At 37.9% G+C, this 12,723-nt stretch overlaps 1 long non-coding RNA gene across 2 annotated transcripts; it reads right to left on the bottom strand.

Annotated features, from left to right (window-relative positions):
• Positions 1-2,972: 2,972 nt before the first annotated feature.
• On the bottom strand, positions 2,973-12,399 carry LOC149066223 (uncharacterized). 2 transcript variants are annotated; one of them, XR_016195427.1, is made up of 3 exons: positions 12,219-12,399; positions 7,466-7,559; positions 2,973-3,555 (listed from the first exon to the last, which is right to left on the bottom strand). It is a non-coding gene; the product is annotated as an uncharacterized LOC149066223 (long non-coding RNA). The 2 variants fall into 2 exon arrangements; XR_016195426.1 differs by having other exon boundaries at positions 7,466-7,562; positions 12,219-12,398.
• Positions 12,400-12,723: the final 324 nt, after the last annotated feature.

The following is a 12,723-nucleotide window of genomic DNA, read 5'->3' as shown; positions in this document are numbered from 1 at the left end:
TATTTCACATAATAGTCTGTACTATATTTAATATACAATATACAAGGTGCATAGGTAACGGGGCATATGGCATTTTACTGGTGAACCATTGGTCCTAGAGGCATACTTCCAATTGGAAAAAGTACCCTAATAATGTGTAGTACTCAGATATTTGATTCATGTTGCCAGGGGTTATACAATTATTAAAATAAAAATGCTAAGTTTCTATGTGGACACCCTGTGCCCCAAAACACAATGTGAAAGTTGTTTCCCGGTCTCCAACAAAAACATTCATCGTTTCTAAGTGCAATATTCACTGAGATATTCGAAGAAAGTTGGGGAAAAAAAACATCATTAAATGAGAAGAAACAATTTTACCCGCATTTAATGCTGTTTTTTTTCCCCCAAATTTCCTCAATTTTTCGAATTTGCATATCTCGGTGAATATTGCACCTAGAAACGTGAAATTATTTTAGTTGTCATCGGGAAAGACAGAGCAACAACTTCTTAATTGGGTTCTTTGGCACACGGGGACGGTATAAAAAGTTGGTTTTTTTTTTATTTTATAGCTATACAACCCCTTACAACATGAATGACATATCTGAGTTGGACACGTGATTTGGATACTTTTTCTAGTTGGGTATGTCTTTAAGACTAACGGCTCGCAAGTAGTGCCATACGCCATGCAGTCTACATATACACGTAAAAAAATAGTTTGAGACGAAATACAGTCGACTCTCGTTTTAACGAATACCGTTATAACGGAAAAAAAAATCGTTTTAACGAAAACTTTTCTAATGCCCCGGATAAGTTTACATAGGAACAACATAAAAATCTGAAATTGTTTTGTAACGAAATTTCTTTATTACTCCGGTCTCTTGGAGTTCATTATAATGGGGTTTGACTGTATTCCCACCAAAAAAAAAAAAAATTCTGACATTTTTGCAGTAAAGTAATTGAACTTCGGCAATTATGAGACGTATGACTACGGGCACGAGATTAATCTCTATATATAGCTTTCAATATTAAAATATTTCATTTATTCGAAGCACAATTTCAATTATTTGACACTTTCATTTTGACTCGAACTCCAAATCTTTGCCATTTAGACATCATTTCTATCTATCAAATGCAAAAATGCGTCGCTGAATTGGTTTTGCATGCGTATTATCAACACTAAAAACCACAAATTTTAGGTTGAGTGATACAGAGATACGCATTGAGCCGGTCGGTTATGGACATTTCAAAGTGAAGACTTACGTGAGAATTTATTACACGTTTCTGAAAAATCAGCAGATGCCCTGACTCTCAAATAAACGGATTTCAATTGCTTTAAATGTGGTCATACGCCATTTTAGAATTTTATTTTCTAATGTCCACAACATTGTTCTTGCAGTATAGGAAAATTGCATTGAAATTATTTGCGATGTTGCAGGCCAGCAGCAGGCTTACGTAGTTGGGCAGTTAGTAGGAAGCATTACAGTATAGATTAAAAAAAACGTTAAAGATGTGATGTCAATCTTAGTCCTACTAAGTCCCAATACATTATCTACTTGGATTGCATATAGACAGTGCCGTCTTAAGGCATGGGCCTCACAGAAATCACTTGCCCCGGGGACCCATGATGCTCTTAAGACGGCCCTGCATATAGAAACCAATTAGCAAACCAAATGACGTTAAGATCGTCTTAAATATGTTTAAAATCACGTTTTTCCTGTTAAATTAAAAGGAATGGCATATGAACACTTGCGATTGAGACACAACAGCAAATTTATGCAATTACAGTTTCTTAAGTTATACATTTTTAAAAAATGTAATTTCGCGGGTATTTTTCCTCATGTATGATTTGGTCTCTTGGATGGAGTTCGTTATAACTGAATTCGACTTTATTTCTTTTCAGTGGAGGCAATGGGTTGGCACACCCCTCCCCAAAAATCCATAAAAAATACCCCAGAGCAATCGTTCTTTATTCGATTTTTATAAATATATTCCCCATCAGACCACTCAGGTTTAGAGGCGTCGCGAGTTCGATACCCGGTTCGTCCTTGTCAGAAAACTTTCCTGACATAGGGGTACAACAAAAAATGACAACTTGAGCGCAGCACAAAATTTCTGAGTCCCCCATCGAGGGGTTAGCGCACCAACCTCTCGATGAGTATAAGAAACAAGCCTGCCGTTCGGAATCGTCAATAAATTGTAGGTCCCGGGGTCTAATTAGCCCTCGTCGTGCGCCAAAAATGATCAATGATCAGACCACTCAGTGCCGGTTGAAGATAGCTTTGTGATAAACTAGATGGCTATCCGTCTGTAATTGCATGAAAACGATGGGGGTTTTTTAAAAGCTTTCACTTTTCACCCATTTACTTCTTGGATTGCATTTACTACCAGCACTCAAAAGAATGTCAACAATGAATAGTCAACAAATCTTTGTCTGATTTCTTTATGGCAGCCCTCTTTGAATGAAAAGTCTTCGAATGCGCACAATTTTCTGTCTTTACAGTTACTCCATTTTGCTTAAACCTCTTCTATAGTTTGTGTCAGGGCCTACTGTCAACCCCAAGTCGTAAACCCGCCGAGATTACATGCAACGCGCTTTTTTTATTTCCTTCCTAATGTTAATGTTACTTGAATAGCGGAAAAATGGCGAAAAATATATTCTATGCATTTTTTGGTTCAAATTAAATTATTTTTAGTCAGAGTGACTAAAGAAATTTAATTCCACAAACTTCTTCGTGGCTCCCCTTTTGCCAGATTTTCATCCGTGGCCCCCCTGGAATATCCTAGGGCCCCTCTGAGGCCATATGGCCCCCGGTTGAGAACCACTGTTTTAGAGCAAACCACACTTTTTTGTATCGAATTGTTGATTTTTAATTTAAATATTTCAAAATATGTGCCATGTACTTTTCTCCTGTATAATCCTGTTTCAAGTGTTACGCAGGCTTCGTCAAATGCTGACATTGTTTTTCCCTCATATCAACGAAAGTGAACAGCCATCATTTTTCGAAACATTTTTTATTGTTTTCACACAAAAAAATAATTATCCCCACCGTTACAAATGGATGAATGACGTTTCCGACTGTCACATAAGGAATGTGTTTATTTATTCATAATGTGACATCGTTATGATACATAAGAAAGGTACCGCTGTAGAAAAATTGTCTTTACTATATGCAAGTCCATAGTCAAATCTAACCTAAAAATTCAGCAATGAGGATGTCTTATAATGAAGCTCGAATGATTGTAATGAAGCTATCGCAATGATACAATGTGGCGGGCATTTTATACGTTTTTTCCTAGAAGCACAGTTTCACATTAAAAAGAAAACCTGTGCGCAACCTGCCGCACACACAGCAGTGATCTCTGCGTATGTCTTCCCGGCCAATCCTGCCATACCGATACTCTGCAGGACAGAGAAGGCGCTCCCAGAAGCAACTGTGGAACCCCAAAAGTAGCCTTGCGCCCAAGCTGCTATACTACCGGCTCCTACTCCCGCTGCACCGAAGCCTAGCCCTGCAACGGCGGCGGTTGTTCCTCCTATGGCCAGTGCCGTGCAAGCTGCTGTACAAGTTGCCGTGGCTGAAATGAGAAAATACCAAAAAATTAATATTTAATAATGTCACAAAAAAAGAATTTTAACGTGTATAAGGACCCTCCCCCCCCCCCTCGTTTTTGCCAATGAAGTCTTTGCCAAAATTCGGTCTCAAGAAATGGGAGGATTTTTATGAATGAATACTGGTTATAAACTGACAGCTACTTCAGACGTATGTAGCCCATTCTGACGAGGATATTTTAATGAAACTTGGTATATATGATAATAGTAGATCAGGCCTCGGCAACCTATGACCCGCGGGGTCACTGAGTGACCCATTTCATAATTTAAAGTGACTCAAGGGAGTTCCGAAAATAAAGCATAACTATATATGATACATAATTATAAAGCGTCTTCTTAATACACACATTTTGGTTAATTTTGACCCGCAGCCCAAAAAAGGTTGCCAACCCCCTGTTGTAGAGCATGGGGGGGGGGGGGGAAAGATTCAATAAAAAAATAGTTCGATTTCTTTTACCACCAGGTGAAGAAGTGGCGCTTTTTATCGCATTGTTATGGTTCATGTAATCATTATGTTTTCCCTATGGTCCTAATAACGTATATGCCAAGTTTCAATGAAATGCGTCTACCTCAACGGGCGCTACATTGGTCGTAATAGCGTCAGTTTAATTTTATACAGTCGAATCCCGTTTTAACGAATACCGTTATAGCGAAAATCTCGTTTTAACGAACACTTTTCTAATTCCCCAAATAAGTTTACATAGGAACATTGCTACGCAACCTGGAATTCTTTCATAACGAAATTTCGTTTAACGAAGTGATTCCTTCGTTCTCTTTGCGTTCGTTATAACGGGATTCGACTGCATACTGACACTTCTCTGACCTATATCGCGCTCGTTGTGATGGACGTATTCAGGGACGAACCTAAGTATTTTGTGACCCGGTGTAAAAGCAGCTTAGCGACCCTCTAAAATTGGTTTTCTTTCTCTTTCCCCCAGTGTCCGTGGGCACCCTGGTGCACGCCAAATTTCCACTGTCACCCGAGAAAATATGACTATCAAACTACTATTTCGGCGTTTCTCAACCTATGGTCCGCGACGATGGCATAGATGTTACTCAGGCAGACTTAATTAAATTATTCACACATTGCACAATTGATATTAGTAATATCCATAGGGGCTCAAATAAAATTATACCTTCAATACTCAGGTTCACCATACACCATCGAGAAGAATGCAAGAAATTGCAATCCTAAATACGGGATATATCGCTAAATTTTGCTGAAAATTTTAATTTGTTGCTTTATATGCAATTTGTTGATTACTGGAAATAGCCTTCACAACAAGCCAATGAGGAAAGACCTGGGCTGGCCACGGCGGAAGGCCCACCCGAGCCAACGAGGGTCTAGGACCTGGCCTGGCCGCGGAAGAGGGCTCACCCGAGCCAACGAGGGAAGACGCGTGGTCCAGGACCTGTCCTTTTAGCCCAGCCGCCTCATCCGGGGCAATGGCTAAAATTGGCGTTTTACAATGGTCGATAGAGCCTGGGCGGTGCACGAAATGAAATGGAAATAGCCATCATCATCATCAGGAAACATTATAGCCATAAACGGGTACACGTGGTCAGCAACGATATGAAGGTAGGCGCTGGCATTGACGAATGTTTCCAATCGAAATAAGGGACCAAAAGAATAGCAGAAAAATGCTCCTCAGGCAAAAATTTCGCCGCCAACCGCTTGAACAGTTGTCACACTGTAGCATGCCATCAAAGTGATGGAGAAGAAATCTTGACTCGTAAGAACCAGACAACCTCCCTCCATCACATTCCCGCTTTCAAAGTCAAGTAGTAAATTGCCCATGGCGATAGACCGAAGCTGTGCTCTGTTTCAAAGAAAGAAATTGTTTCAAACATTTTACTGGTCATTGTTTTCTGAAAGGTTGAGGAACACTGTACTAAAGTATTTCATGGTAGTTAATAAGATAGCCATTCCGCACTAAATTTGGACAATAGTGTCCGCTGCCCAGTGAAAAAAATTATAAGTGCTCTATGCAGAGAATCATAGTGGAAGGGTTGCTGAGGCTAGAAAACCGATCATCTATCCAGGACCGCAAATGAATACTGTTTCAGCCAGAGTAAGCGCACATTTTACCCCACCCGGATAATTTTTAATAATTTGTTAAAGGAATTCAGCTCCTCTGTTGATACAGCGCCCGGGACCTCAGGTCAACTTGCACCCCCTCCCTCTAGAGCAGTGTTTCCCAAAGTGGGCGATAGAAGCTACGGATTTAACATAGGATCCTATGGGTTCACTTGAGTTGGGGGCGATGAGAAAAAAAGATTTCTGAAGAAGGGGGCGATGGAATGAAAAGTTTGCTAAACTATGCTGTAGAGCATAATGGGGGGGGGGGGTCGAACCCTTAAGTCATGAGTGATCAATGTCCGAATATTGAGGGTCGCCTGTCTTGAACAGAGATTTTTAAGCTATTACATACTTTCTTTGTTAAGCAGTTAAAGTCAAAATGCAATCAAAGTATTTTTATTCCATTTTGCGGCCCCTAAAATTTAGCGGTCCGGTGCGACAGCACCCTTCGCACCTGCTAAAGTCCGGCCCTGGACGTATTTGATTGAAAGTTGGTATATACATTTGGACATGCGAAAATGTAACTGATAAAAAAAAGTGCCACATTTTCACCTGGTGGAAAAAAATCTATTTTTATTTATTTTTTTTCTTCAGGTGGGAAAAGAAAGATAGATGTGTAGAGACCCGACACACTTCTTAATTTCAATTCCCCCCCCCCCATGGTCCATATATCCAATATACCTCCTCCTAACTAGATCGTGGCCTACCACTCTGTCTCAGAGATGACATTTCAGCAGGTGGTTGAAGACCTAGGCCCTGCTGGGAAATGTGCTAGTATGTGCTGTGAACCTAACGAAAAGCTTGTTTTCTGTGTAATGCTTGTCGTGGTGCTGCCATCTGCCATAAATTTTTCAAACCATGAGTGAAGTGTTATTATTGAATAATTTTATCGCCTTGAATAATTGTATAATTTTGTAGGCCTCCGTTGACTTTTCAACGGAGAGATCGGCTCGCGTTCGCGCATATATGCCAGGCCTATATATACAGTATATCAATTTTCATTAAAATACCTCCATCAGAATGGGCGCCACATACGTGTCAGTAGCATCAGTGTGTTTATAACCACCCTGTATTATAGATATTAACAAATTACTCAATTCTTTGCAATTTACGATGAGAGTGACTCTGATGATGATAATTGACAAGTTGATGTAGCTGATTGTGGTGTATCAGATGAGAGTGGTGAGGAATTTAATGGGTTCTATGATAAATATTTTTCATTATATATCTGAAAACAAAAAATATCTTTAAAGAAAATTTTACCAAATTTTAATCCAAAAAATGGGGGCTCCTTATACATGTTAAAATAAAGAACAAAATTCAATTAAATATTAAATTTTTTTATATTTCATTACTCATTGAAACATTCGTCCGAGTGGAAGACGAAGTGAACTCTTTGAATTATTACATTTAATACACATACACATGATAAAGGAAGAAGCACGAAAGAAATAGATGTTAACGCGTTGGCTACATGATTGCGAATGCTCGAGAGAGCGGGAGACGCAGAACAGACAGCAATCTTAAATCACTTGAACATTATAAACAAAGCACAGAATAAGGTCTATTAGATGCTGCCATCTATATTAACGAAATAAATCACAGAAAAATTAATATTATCAACTGCATTATATCGTTTTGAATTTTGTGATTTAGGAATAAAAAATTTACATAGTTTATGTGGTTAAGCATAACTATGTTTATTAGGGTTACATTGTTTTCTTTATCACTAATGACTAAAAATATAATTGAAATTATAATATTTTATGATTGATCATTATCCAAAGTACACAAACCTGCCATTTTTGACTTATCCCCAAAATTTGATTAGATCTGGCTGAAGAGGACAAGATTACTATGCAGATATACTCTGACGAATTCCAGGAAAAACTGCTGTAAAATACGAGAAAAATATTCATAAAGTTGGTCCATGAGTATCTCATTACAGAGCAATAATAATCAGTGAACTGGATTTTATGAATGATTGGTTAAAATATTAACATATAGGCGACTATTATAGGCTACAAATTGATTTTGTAAAATTGAACGTTGAAACCTACCCCCTTCCGAGGAAATCCTGTGTATATGCTGTGATTAATAAAGCAACAACAATTATGACAAGATTTCAAATTTATAAAAATTAGAAAATTCGCAATTTTACTAATTTTCATGAATTTGAATATCTAATTAGTTAATTCATTATTATTTAATTAGCATCAGGATCGTTGTGGTTAATAAATGATAAGTTTTCAAAAAGTTTTCTAATGGAAATTAATGAAATCGCATTTTCACTCATTTTCATGAAAGTTTGTACATTTACCGAAGTGCTTAGTAAAAGTCCGAAATGTATGCGTTTACAAGAGTTTTACCACTCTTCGGGCTCTTTTGCCGTAATACAGGGTGATTATAAAAAAAACTATCCCGACATATGGGCCTCTAACTATCATACCATTCACAGAACCTGAATGAAATTTTGGCATAAGGTATTTTGAGGTATGCGCTCAAGAATGATATGGAAAACAACAGTGTCACTCTAACAGTTACGGTTACAGTGAGAAAATATCAAATGGCAACACCAAGTTTTTTGTATTGGAATGTGATCTCCATTGTGAAAAACCCTAAATAGCGTTCGAACGGCAACTGTAGCATGAAAATCACCGGCGGTAGATAGGCTAAAAGTGAGGACAACCAATAAGGACAGAGAAGCAGCATAAAATAAAGCATTTTATTGTGTTTTCCACATGACCTTGTGGAGGACTAATCGGGCTGGGATCTCAGCCGAAGAAACGGTGTGACGAATGAAACGAACATTAATGCTCTGGTGCACGCCAAAGTCCTTTTTCCTTGCCTAGCTCCGGGGATTTTCGTGCTACAGGTGCCATTCCAACGCTATTTAGTGTTTTTCAGTATGGAGATCCCATTGCAATACAAAAAACTTTGTGTTGCCATTTGATATTTTCGAAATTTTCTCACTGTAACCGTAACTGTTAGAGTGACACTGTTGTTTTCCATATCATTCTTGAGCGCATACCTCAAAATACCTTATGCCAAAATTTCATTCAGTTTCTGTGAATGGTATGATAGGGGCCCATATGTCGGGATAGTTTTTTTATAATCACCCCGTATATACATGCCAATACATAGGAAGCCAAAAAAAACATCTTTTATTTTATTTTCCAAGGAATTTTTAAGCATATTTTTTCATTAGTGCTCAATGCAATCAGTATCCATAAAATTTTCTAAATCTTTTCCATTGTCAAAAAATTTTAAAAAGACAAAAAATATCGTGAAAATGTCAAAAAAAAAGCCCCAAAACTAAAAAAAAACTAACAGTGAAAAAAGCATAAAAATGCAAATGTCACCAACATCCGTGTCCTTGTTATCACCACACCGTTTTCGAAGACACAAATTGCTTCTAAAACTTGACACGTGAGCAATTTGTTTTCCTACTTTTTCTGCCACCTCGTTTGTCTATTTTGCCAATATAATAATTGAAAAAAAATTGGAACAAATGTGTGTGTTTCATTTGTGAAATTCAAACTGTAGATAAATAGATCTGAAGAAATAATTTGCAGAAGAAAAACTAATTTTAGATGCATTGCACGTGGCTGGGAGGGGGAATACAACGCCCACAGTGTATAAAGGCCAAATAGAAACTGCTTTCTTTTCCCTAACAGCATTTTCTTCTATTTTTTCGCTGTTTTCCCTCCCGCCGCGCCGGTTTGACGAGTAAAAAAAATATATACGGCATAAAATACAGCAGCCGAAAACAGGTATGCACTATGTGCACCTTCCCGGCACGAGTAAAAGCGCGCTCACTACCTGATTCGGAAACACGTATGCACTATAAGCGCGCCCTAATGACGATTCCAATTAGTTAAATACAATTTAATCGATTGGGATGATGCACTTTAATCATGCTATAATGCAAATTGGTTCATTGGTATTTCGAAAATAATTAAATTGTTATAATGCAAATTAAGAAATTGATATAATACAGATTAATAAACTGGTATAATGCAAATTAAGAAATCGGTATAATGCCAATTAAGAAATTGATATAATGCAAGTTAATAAATTGGTATGACGCAATTTAATCACTTCGGATATTTCTATTTAATCGTTTGGTACATTGCTATTTAATCAATTGGTATGAGGCCATTCAAGTATTACTTCAGCGTGGGGGGGGGGGATTTCAGATTTGCTGACTTTGGATGCAAGGGGGGGGGGGAGTTTGAATAATGCTTGCGTCATCAACCACCCTTTATGAAAATATGAAATATTTTTAATGCCATCAAAACAGGAAAAACCTTTCGATAGTTTGTGCGCACTTGAAGTAATATTTCCCCCCCCCCCATAGATAAGTGCCCTAAAGGACCACTTTAGTGATCTCTAAATGTTTCACGGATCCAAGTGGTCTGGAAATGTATCCGGGCCGCTTAAGTGCTCTAGAACTGTGCCACGGATCACTCAAGTAATCCATAATTACATACCGCAGATCACTTAAATAATCTGAGAATGTGCAGCGGGTAACTTGAGTGATGTAGAACGGCACTGGGGCCACTTAAGTGCTCTAAAACTACGTCACATGTCACTCAAGGGATCTCTAAATGTGTCACGGATCACTTAAGTGTTCTGGAACTGTGTTCCGGGTCACTTAAGTAATCTGAAAATGTGCCACGGGCCGCTTAAATGCTCTGGAATTGTACCACGGGACACTTGAGTGATCTCTAAATGTGCCGCTTAGTTCATTTTTACAAAATTAGGTTAGAGGAGGGCAGGCTGCATCAGATAACCCCCAGGGCCATATTTGGTCCGCTGGCCAAGGACCTTTATGCGATATATCATTATATGGCTTGGAGGGTGGGTCGCAATGAATTTATTAAAGATAAATTTTGAGTTCATAGCTTTCAAATAACATTGAAATTCACAGAAATCGATCATAATAACATATAAATTAAAATTTCGGAAGAAAATAACTTAAGAAATATTTATGGCATTAAAAAAATAAATTTTTGATCGTCGAGGGGGGGGGGGCATGAGCCCCCTATGCCCCCCACCTGTGTACGTCTCTGATCCCACCAATATGCGTTAGGATTCAGAGGGGCAGAGCTGATGACGAAATTTTGCTGAGGAGGGGGGGGGGCGTCAGAGTTTTGCTGACTTTTGCTGACAAAGAGGGAGGAGGGGGTACAAAATGGCTAAAAATGTGTTTACCTAATACTTGAACGGCCCCCTATGCTGTTATTAAATCAATTGGTATATTGCTATTTATCAATGATATAATAAAAATGCAAAGACCACAGCAGGCAAAATGACAAAGGAGGAGGCTGAAAATAATTGCAATTGAATAAATTGGTACATTGCAATTTAATCAACTGGCATTTTTATACGACACTCTTGATCAATTTCCGATGTACGATTTTTTTAGAAACAGCTTATAATGAAATCAGATACTACGAAGTATCTGTAATAATAAATAAATATCTCGAATGAATAATAATCCCGGGTCGGACATGGATGTCTACTAACATTAACAAATTCCCTGGACAGATCGTAGCGATCTCTTGGGAATACGTGCTGATCGCATATTTAAACAGAATAAAAAATAAGTAAATATCCATCCCAGTGAACCTGCAATACCGAAATAATGTAAAAAATATCATTTACAGTGAACTGCTATATACTTTTCCCACCAGTGGCACTCCAAAATTTAAAAGAGAACCACTTCAAAGCAGGCTCAAATCAGTATCGATAGCTCCCCTCCAATTAATGTTGGAAGCTCTCCTATATGGAAGCTGCGACGCACACGCTGAGAGCCATTAACTTGCAGTATATGGGTCTATTACAGTAAAACCTTCCTTTTGCGGTCACCGACGGGGACAAAGAATTTCGTCCGTAAAAGAGGGGTTACCGATAAAATCAGGGGTTTGAAATGCATACTTTTGTTATACGAGGAGAAAAAATTATTATTTGGCCGTAAAAGGGGGGGGGGATTACCGCATCGGGGGAGGGGGGTCCGTTAAGAGAGGTTTTACTGTATTTTTTTTCAGCCCTATTTACAAATACAATTGTGTTACAATTTACTACCTCCGGGGGTAAGCTATTCCATTTATTAACAACCCTATTAGAGAAAAGAGCATAGTTAGAGAAATTTGAGCATAGTTAACATTGTGACACACGTGAATAACCATTATTTTAATTTTCAAGTCTGTCCGAGGACAACCTGTCCCTTCTTTACGGACCATATTTTGAGAAACATTTCTAAACAGGTTCCCCTCATTAAACTCAAGAATTTATCATAGATCGGTCATAACAAATACCAGATACAACGAAAGTTTTACACGTTCTCGGGCGACTTCGTTATATCCGGGTTTGACTGTATGAAAATTAAAATCTATTTAAAATCATCGCGTGATTCGTATTCCACATTTCCAACACGCAATCAATTTCAAATAGTATTGAGTATTATCATATAAATAAGGAAAATAAATATTTATAATTCTATCATTTAAAATATACATATAAATATATTGGAATAAGACGCACCTCTCTCCGAGAACCTTTTTGTTCGGGAATGAGTTATCTATTTATTTCCAGTGATTCCGGGGGTTGATGATTTATTACTTCAGTCTGTACGACTAATGACTTCAACCGAGAGATTGAATGTTCGTCGTGGTGGTTATCTTAAATATTGCCTTTCGTTCTGCCGATATATTTGGATCTGGCCATTGTTTTATATTGATATCACGCCAAAAATTCCTATTAGGGTTGCTATAAATCTGGTGAAGGGAATTTTCCCTCTCACCCATATCAATTACCTGTTATCTTTTATTATGAATCCGTTCAGAGACCTGCGTATCATCAGTATGGATAATATACATTCGAGAAAAAACAAAGCTTTTCGTGTGAAAGAGCGATTTGCTATGGATATGATATTTTTCTAACGATAACAACCATGATAATACGATTAATATTAATCTATTTTTTTTTGTTTGGAAATTATCAGTCGTGCCCTTTGCGTCCTCTAAATTACGAGAGGCATTTAAATGCA

This window comes from Pholcus phalangioides, unplaced genomic scaffold (genome assembly GCF_987345545.1).
Source record: "Pholcus phalangioides strain wild (caught in Gottingen) unplaced genomic scaffold, Ppha-v1.0 ptg000032l_1, whole genome shotgun sequence".
Taxonomy (NCBI): Eukaryota; Metazoa; Arthropoda; class Arachnida; order Araneae; family Pholcidae; genus Pholcus; species Pholcus phalangioides.
The sequence above is the reverse complement of the archived record's forward strand: the minus strand, read 5'-3'. Positions and strand labels throughout refer to the sequence as shown.